The sequence below is a fragment of the Lolium rigidum genome, chromosome 6 (genome assembly GCF_022539505.1).
Source record: "Lolium rigidum isolate FL_2022 chromosome 6, APGP_CSIRO_Lrig_0.1, whole genome shotgun sequence".
Lineage (NCBI taxonomy): Eukaryota > Viridiplantae > Streptophyta > Magnoliopsida > Poales > Poaceae > Lolium > Lolium rigidum.
Genome location: NC_061513.1, coordinates 119,776,240 through 119,785,946, shown reverse-complemented (window position 1 = coordinate 119,785,946; position 9,707 = coordinate 119,776,240). Strand labels below are relative to the sequence as shown.

The window sequence follows — 9,707 nt, the reverse complement described above, 5'->3', positions numbered from 1 at the left end:
TTTAATCATTGTCTTTATCATTGCTTTGAATCACTTCATTCATCTCATATGCTTTACAATAGTATGATCAAGATTATGTTGGTACCATGTCACTTCAGAAATTGTCTTTTATCGTTTACCTACTCGAGGACGAGTAGGAACTAAGCTTGGGGATGTTGATACGTCTCCAACGTATCTATAATTTCTGATGTTTCATGCTTGTTTTATGACAATACCTACATGCTTTGCTCACACTTTATATCATATTATGGCATTTATTGGACTAACCTATTAACAAGATGCCACGGTGCCAGTTTCTGTTTATTATGTCTGTTTATTGCAGAAAAGGCCCAAAAACCAAAGTGCTCGGAAAAATCCAGAAAAATCACGAAAATTCTATTTCGCCAGAAGACTCATGGAGCCAGAAGGGCCAGGCCAGAGGAGGCCCAGGGCCTCCTCCCCATAGGTCGGCGCGGCTAGAGGGGTGGTCACCCCACCCTATGGGGTGGGCCCCTCGGGACTCTTCCGACTCTGACTCTTCGCCTATTTAAGCCGTCGTGACCTAAATCTTCGACACCGATTGACGAAACTCCAGAAAGACTCCAGGGACGCCGCCGCCATCGCGAAACTCCAATTCGGGGGACAGAAGTCTCTGTTCTGGCACCCTGCCGGGATGGGGAATTGCCCCCGGAAGCCATCTCCACCACCATCTTCACCGCCATCGCTGCTCCCATGATGAGGAGGGAGTAATTCACCCCCGAGGTTGAGGGCTCCGCTGTAGCTATGTGGTTCATCTCTCTCTTTATGTGATCTAGTTGAATATCATCTATGTGCTACTCTAGTGATGTTATTAAAGTAGTCTATTCCTCCTCCACGGTGTAATGGTGACAGTGTGTGCATCGTGTAGTACTTGGCGTAGGTTATGATTGTAATCTCTTGTAGATTATGAAGTTAATTATTGCTATGATAGTATTGATGTGATCTATGCCTCCTTCATAGTGTGATGGTGACGAGTGTGCATGCTATGTTAGTACTTGGTGTAATTGCAATGATCTATCATGCACTCTAAGGTTATTTAAATATGAACATTGAATGTTGTGGAGCTTGTTAACTCCGGCATTGAGGTGCTCTTGTAGCCCTACACAATTAGTGGTGTTCATCATCCAACAAGAGAGTGTAGAGTGGTTCTATTATGTGATCATTGTTGAGAGTGTCCACTAGTGAAAGCAGGATCCCTAGGCCTTGCTTCCAAGCATCGAATCTCCGTTTGTTTACTGTTTTGTTGCATGTTTACTCACTGCCATATTTTATTCAGATTGCTATTACCACTCATATTCATTCATACCACTTGTATTTCACTATCTCTTCGCCGAACTAGTGCACCTATACATCTGACAAGTGTATTAGGTGTGTAGGGGACACAAGAGACTTCTTGCTTTGTGGTTGCAGGGTTGCTTGAGAGGGATATCTTTGACCTCTTCCTCCCTGAGTTCGATAAACCTTGGGTGATCCACTTAAGGGAAAACTTGTTGCTGTTCTACAAACCTCTGCTCTTGGAGGTCCAACATTGTCTACAGGAAAAGAAGCGTGAGTAGACATCACGCAGCGATTACAGGGATGCTCCCCGTCCCAGCAGGCAAAATAATGGACCGAGGTTCCAAAGGCCATATGTATCACCCGAGGATCTTCTGAACGGGCCATGCCAAATGCACTTTTTCTCGACAATAATGGGAAAAGGCAGTCGGGTCACCTGCAGAAGGACTGCCGAACTTTCCTAGCACTGCATAGGTACGCAGGGCATACTAATGCACATGCAGCGAACAGGAACCCCCAGGGGCCAAGGAGTGAGATTCACCTTCCACCTCCACCCCCAATTACAGACGAAAATCGACATCAGTTGCAATTGGCGGCAGCTCCAACCAACGGTCCTTATATCGACACCAACGGGGCAGTATCGATGATTCAGAAGGGCGGACCCTCAAATAGGACTCAAAAAGTGATTTCGTGTGGTGACCCGGCATACCACTGCATGGTGTAGTATGCAAGTCTGATATAACACCAATGAAACACCGTTCCACTAGTATTATATCGCTCAGAGTGGTACAACAGAAACATATGCGGGTCCAAGGCATGTCTATAGAATTACATACAGACTCTGTTACAAAAGATCAGCACCGCCTCCTACTTTACAATGAGGTAAAACTGCAAATAAACTCCAGAAGAACGACTCGTAGTCTAATTCTATCACGAACTCTATTTGTAGAGTATTTGACTAGCTATAGGGGCTATGAATAGATTCTAGCTAAATAGGAGCTAGGTTTAGGAAGCTAGTTCCATTCTATGTCTAGTCTAGGTTTTATACTTGTTGAAGGTGGTGTTTGACTCTTCTGACAGGTTCCTGTCCCTTGAAGTAGTTGTTGACTCCTCGGTCTTCGAGTTGCACTGTAGATCCTCCATCGTGGCCTCCATATCTAAGCAGGGGATTTAAGAGTGGGATGAGTACGAGCGTACTCAACAAGTTCATTATAGGAAAGAGGTGTTTAATGCACTAGCTACGACATTAGACCGAAAGTCTAATACCAATGCAAGTTTTCATAACCATTTCTTCAAAAGGTTGCTTTTATTCGGAAGAACTATGTCCAGTCGGCCTTCACCGGTTTACTAGAACTTCATGGAGCTCCTTTCCGGCCGCGTTCGCAGTTCCATATCCCGGAACGGGGAGTGACGGAGTCACGGTTCTTTACACTCGCGAGAGGTGTGTTGCTTTACCCATAAGAGATCTTAACCTTGGTGCCAACCGAGTCATGTTCTCGTCCACACTTCCTTTGGTGTGAGGCCCGGTATAAGGTCATAGCCAATCATATTCCTCCGCTGCCTCATACACCCACCCGTTGTTGCAAACTCCGACCCCGGGTCCTCGTCGGTCCACTTACACCCCTTAGGGACGGACCCCGACCACGACAACGAGTTCAGGTCTCTACCATGAACTCCTTCGCCGGCAGCTGCAACCCATCATAGACCGCAATTACCGTGGGGACTTTATCGGGACCCCCACCCTACCACTTGTCCTCTCTTGGATCAAGGGTACCACTTGTCCTCTCTTGGATCAAGGGTCTACGGTAAAGCGCATCCGTTGATGTACAAGAGGTGGAAATACAATTGACTATTCCGTCCCACTCCGGATCTTATGGTTAACACGGGTATTACGGCATAAGAATCACTTGGCGACATTTGTTGTTTAATCCTAGATGGATATAAACCTTTGCAATGGAACCTCCACCATATCAACACAATCCATGGTTCCATTGCCCACCACATAGTCATATTCATAGTTATGAAAATAGTGGTTTTGGTTTTTTATGCAATAGTGATAATCATAGTACTTTGCAAGTAATTTGATAAAGATACTCAAATGACATGAGCAAGTGATGAACTTGCCTTTCTTGACTGCAAGATTATGCAGGCAAGGTCTTCGATAGGCATTAACTACAAATTCTGAAATAGCATCATCGTACGGTAAGGACGATGTTTAAAAGATTGGTAAGGATGCAATAATGCATAAGTATGATATGCAATCGTTCTAAGAGTGACCTAACCCCGATGATTTATGATTAGTGAGTTGATATGATTGGTTTAGGGTGTGTTGCACTTTTAGAGTGATTCACAAACAAGAATCTTATTAGAGTTGTGTTTAGCTTGGTATAGAAATTGGAAATGAATACTATTCAATCAAGGATAAACACTTAAAGTCTACACATAGCCAAGGCTATGGCTTAGGTATATGGTGTATAAAATTTATCATATAAGAGGACAATATTAGTGAGTGGTATCAACTTAGTTGAGTTGAATTAGGTATGATGGCTAATGATTATTAGGTTTGGTACCATGCTTCTAATGGTACAATATTGGATGATATAACTAACGAGGCATGCCCAATTTCTTGTATAAGATCAAATTGGTAGTGTAGGATGAATGTTTTACCTAAACAATACAAGTAACACATGATCTAGTATTGACCTCCTACTTAAGGTCCGATCATAAAGGTCCTAACATGGTTATGCATAGTAAATCAAACAATTCCATTCAAAGATGTATAAGAGTATGATATCAAGTGTTGTTAGAGTTTTTGTATTTTTATATATGAGTGCGAACTCATTTTATTGATTTTAGAAAAATAGTGTTTTAACAACACATATTATATTTAGGTTTCAAGGAATAACTATTAAGGTTAGATTTTATTATATTATTAAAATTACATATTGAGTTTATTACATGAATTATACATCTAAAGTTGAAATAATATTTCCAACCTTTGGAAATTCAAATAAAGATTTTGAATGATTATTAAATATTATTTTAGGAATTAAAAAGTAATTAGAATTGAATTCAGAACCTTTAGGGCCTTATAGTTAACTTGATTTAAATGTAACATTTGCTACGTGAATAATTTTCATGACATTTTTAGATTAAACACAAAATTATATTTCTTGTCAAGTATTTTTTTTTAACCTAAGCACATATAAATGCCCTAATGTAAGTATGCCACTTATTCTAATTTGATTATCTTAGATAGGAACACATCGAATACATTTAGTAGATTAGTTATTATAATTTGGCTCAATTAGCACACAGGCACTAGCCTAACGGGTTGGTTCAAACCCAGAAATACACACAAACTCAACACAGCCACGCACGCTGGGCTGGACCGACACCAGCACACGCACGCTCCTCTGCCTCTCGATTCCCCTTCTCCTTCTCACGCGATGCAGCGGCCGTGGCTGCTGGGTACACTCCGGCCGATACCGGCCGCCTCCGGCGCTGCTGCCAGACGCCGCAGCTCCGCCCTGGCATCCTCTCCTATTTCCCGGCACCGCGACGCTCCCTTGCTCTCTCACGCATACGAGCACCGGCGACGCTGCGCTCCGCCGCTTTTCTCCGGCTGCCTCCGGCCTGCTCTGGCGCCGGCGAGATGTTTTTCGGGCTCCCCTCGACGTCCTCTACCTCTCTGTCCCACTCGATTTGATTTTCCAGCTCTACCTCCTCCGTCCCCAAACCTAGAAACCCTAGTGGTCGCTGGTCGGTTTGGCCGTCGCCGGCCAACCTCCACGTCGTTGCTAGTCGCTGCTAGTCGCTACTGTTGTCCGGTGAGGCTTCGCCCTCACACGACGCCTCGATGCCGACATGCTCCTGCTCACGCTCAGCGCTCCCTGGCGTGGATCCGCCGCCATATTCTCCCGGTCGTTGATGGCTGACCGGCGGGGCTCCACCATATAAGCGCCGCCACCACGCCCCCAAGCGCCTCCATACGCGCTCGGCCGAACCCTAGGTTCGCCGGTGTGATGCTGCAAGTCGCTGCTGCTCCCCATTGGCGACCCGCCTCCTCGTCGACCACGAGCCCCAGCTCGAGCTCGCCATCTCGGTGGTGTCTGGTGGTTAGGCGTGCCGTTCCTAGCGCTGTGTTGTGCTGTGCTGTTGCGACTACTTCATCCTTGACGCCGGCCGAATGACGTCGCGGGCGCAACCCCAACGTCAACTATTGCACCTACTTCGCTACTTTAATCACTGTGAGCTCAATCTCTGCCCTCTCTATACTGCCATGACTATAATTTGGTGGCTATGTTAATGTGTGTGATGTGTATGAGCTCATGGTCATCTGGATGCGCTGGTGCTTATAGTAGTCTAATAGAGACTGCTTAAAATTGTTGATCTATGGTACTATGCAATGCACAAGTTTGGATGATTTATTCATCCAAAGCAGGTGTGTTTTGCAGATATGCTATTCCTGATGAAACTGAACTTTAGCACCTCAGTTCACTGAGAGTTTGTAGTTGCAAGATACTAAAGGATTAATTACTAGGTGCTAGTTGTTGCTGATGTATGATGGATTTACAGGATAGTTTCCTTGTGTGCTTATTGACATACATAATATTATTTTGCTTTGGAAGTAAATGATTAAGTGATGATTAGGTTATGAATATGCATGCTTGAACACTTTTTAGTATATGAAAAGTGTTGGTATGTATACTTTGGACAGATATGATGCTTATAGTTATAAATGGTTACCCTATTTGATGGCTGGCTTGAGCTAGCTATGCTGGAATATATATATTTGGATAAGAACGTATATATGCTTGCTTATCCAGATTATTGGTGATAGTTTTCTAAAGTTGGTCATTACTTTTTTTATTCCGGGGAATTACTTTAGTTGTTATATAAAACTGAGCTCAATTGGAGCACAGCTAAAGTAAAGGATATTGTTGTTGTGCTTATGGTTTCAACTTATAATGTCCATATAAATTGGTGGTCCTCATATTATCTTGTAGATGCTATTTGATGTATTATAAGTGGATGAGAAGTGTTTAATTTTTAGCTACTTGTTAGTGCAATGAGGATGATCTCGATGGATTATCTGATCATGTTTAGTGTGGTACAATAAATAAATGTGTGTGTTGTACAAAGTGGATGCTTGGCCAGTTTACTGGACATGATTATTTGCTGGTTTCCTCTCATGGCCTAACTGCCCTCTCAGTATATATTTAGGGTATGAGCTGCTGGTTCTACCAGGGATCACCAGCTCAGCTGGCTGATCAAGCTCCCCTCTCTGCTGCATATTTCTTTCTCTATATTACTGATAAGAACAGATGTTGAGCTTGATATCTTGGCCTAGCCTATGATGCAAAGGCTGAGGCACTACCTTTTAATAAGAACAGATATACTATTTATGGTTTTATAAGATTCTCTGTGATGAACTGGGCATAGCACTTCTATGCCAGATCTGAGAGAAATCCATCTCTCATATCCTCCTAGACAGAGTCTAGTTGAAGGGTAGATAGATGGGAGTGTTGTATATTCCTCATTTATTTCCCCTGATTCTAGTTGTGCAAGCTAATATGCTGGAGATGCTTATATGAGATCGATGGATCAACTTCGTCGTTGGAGAGTTTGGCCTTACGGATCGTTGATTAATCTTCTTGTAACATTCCTTCTCCTCATTGTGGTTATCCTCCACCTCCTCGCTGCTTGATCTATTTCCTAAGATTTAGATGTGGTTCTTAGTGGTTGTCCTGGTGTTTTTTCTAATGGATCAGTACATGTTCTTTCTAGTATCTGATGGAGAGATGACTGCTAAATGGACTGTTGGTGCGGCTGGTTTGGTGTGGTTTGCAAGGAAATCTGCTATTGCTACTACCAGGTGGTTTTTATACTGATGTGATATCTACCGTGGGGATGACAACACATAGATTGCATGTGTGTGTGTGAGCTGCTAGGTAGGTTGCTCCCTCTCCATGAGCAGGTTGCAAACTTGACTTTGTTTGCCTCATTTGCAAGGCACGGCTCAACCTTGTACTTATCCCCTGTTGGACTTTATTTAAGATACAACCAAGTGTATATCTCTTATTGGTCTTCTGTGACTAAATGGATTCAACTGATGAGCTTAAATATTGATAGCTCAAGTATTAATTACACTTTGCTTAATTAGCAATTGACTTTGCATTGAGTGCTTAGGATCATTTTGACCCTTCCATGTCAAACATGATCCAATTAAATAACATGGTGAGCTTTATGATTTCTAGCTAGATTAGAGGGAATAAAAATTGTTGCCTTGCTGCCTCAAGTAGTGAATCAATTATTGTTGCCTTTTGATATGGATCAAGTAGTGTTGCTTTAGTCCACGGTTGCCTTTATTCCATGTTGCCTCATGATCCAAGATTTACTCAACTATGCTTGGTTGATCCATATGTTTTCGAAATATGATTAAATCCCTCTAATCACTATTTGGGGATTAGGACAAGTTCCTAGTTCTCATTAGCTAGTCTCCGATATTAAAAATGTCTCCCAAATATGGAGACAAACATTTTAATATTAACCCAATGTTATTTCTCTTTTGCCTTTGCTTTCTTTCTCTTTTGCGGGAAAAGAATAAGAAGATTGGGAGAGATTTGGAAGATGAAGATTTAGTTTAGGATTTCCTCTTTATTACTTTTGTAATCTTCTATTTCTTTTGGAGCTTGTATATGATTGAATTATGATAATTGTAATAAGGTTTAAATTATCCATCTATTTTTAATTATCAAATGTGTTAACTTTTACATATTGTATTTCATATTATAGTTTGGAATTCAAATTTTCATTCAAATTTTCAATCAATTTCTCATTTGAATTCATATTACCATATTTGATTTGGATTCAAGTTTGTTCTCCCCAAAACAAATGAATTCACAAAGGTCATGTCGAAATTTGTCGCACCCACATCGATGACTAACTCAATTCCATCGATGTAAGAGAAACCTCGATCACTTTGATGGTTTTAAACAAAAGCGCGAAAATCCCCGGATTTTCTATGCATGAATGCAATGCACACATCTGTTTCCTCTATTTTTTGTAACCCCAATATCTGGGATATTACAGTCTCTACCCCTTAAACTAAACTTCGTCCTCGAAGTTTGATCTCTCTCACGTTTCGGAGTGTGGTTCTGACTTGTGCAGACTACGACCTCTCTTGAACTTCGTGATGATCTCACTAGATATAATTGAATATATCACTTGTCCAGATTCTTCCTGGAATCCAATAGTGTCCGTCTCCGGATCATGGCTTCTTACTTCAATTCCATGATTTCTTTCAATATCATAATCTTGTTTCCTTTCTCATTGAAGATTCAATGATTGGGACTTCTTCTGGTGCTGCTTGTCTTAACTGAGGACTAATTTGATAACCTACTCCTAGTTGGTAAAATAGGTCTTTGTTTTCCCTTACTACCAAAACTGCAATAATGGTACTTAGTAAGGTACTTAACATGGAATCGTCTTAATGATTTATTTCCCTAAGAATGGATCATTTAGACTATCCAGTCATGGTTTATAGTTGATACTTATAACTATTTTGTGTTCTTTAGGTTCCATGAAAGGAATCTTTCAAATAGACTTTTGTTTTGGTATGGTCAATCTACTTCAGTCTTTGGCCTTTTTGAACTGTATTTGGTCTATGGTATTTCCTTCATCCAACTTCATTATCCTTATTTTACTTGAGCTTTCGTACTTCGATTAAATATTACTCACCTTTTCAATTTATATTCCACTTCTTACTTCCTCGAGGTATAAACCTCGGCTTCGGTCCGACATACTTCGAAAGTAGTGTTCAACAATCTTATGAAAATAAGATCGAACTTCCTCTCGGTTCGGACCTTCGCTTCGATCTAGCTTAAAGTATTGAGTACTTGTATATCCAACTCAATCTTTACTCTACCCCTTAGAATTTTCTTATGGTCTTCAACCCCTTTTCTTCCAACCATTGGACTTATGATTAGAATATTGGTCTAGGTTCTAGTTTATGGTTTGTATCCTTCTAAGGTCTCACGAAGAATATCTATGGTGTATCCACTCAATTGTGGACATCCAATGTTAATTCTTCGACTAAATGATTTTAGGTCATTTTTATTTGGTCGGCAAAATTTTATTTATTCACAACTTCTTGGTACAAATAATCCAATGGTGAACTACTTTATACCAATTGTGGCTAGTTGTTATCTAAAAATGTATTTTATTATAGGTTTTGACCAACCTATCGGGACATCTTTACTTTATTTCACAGTATTGATCCTATACCACAACAGTGGTCTTCTGATACCAACTATGATCTTCTTATCTCTGCTATGGTTTCATAGGTCATCTTCCTTCTGTCAGGGTTTATTTTGCAAGAGAACCACTAACTGACACTATGAATATAGTAT

At 41.1% G+C, this 9,707-nt stretch overlaps 1 long non-coding RNA gene across 1 annotated transcript; it reads left to right on the top strand.

The window, feature by feature from the left end:
* Positions 1-5,411: 5,411 nt before the first annotated feature.
* Positions 5,412-7,440, top strand: LOC124661910. Its single transcript, XR_006990333.1, has 2 exons — positions 5,412-5,543; positions 7,084-7,440. It is a non-coding gene; the product is annotated as an uncharacterized LOC124661910 (long non-coding RNA).
* Positions 7,441-9,707: the final 2,267 nt, after the last annotated feature.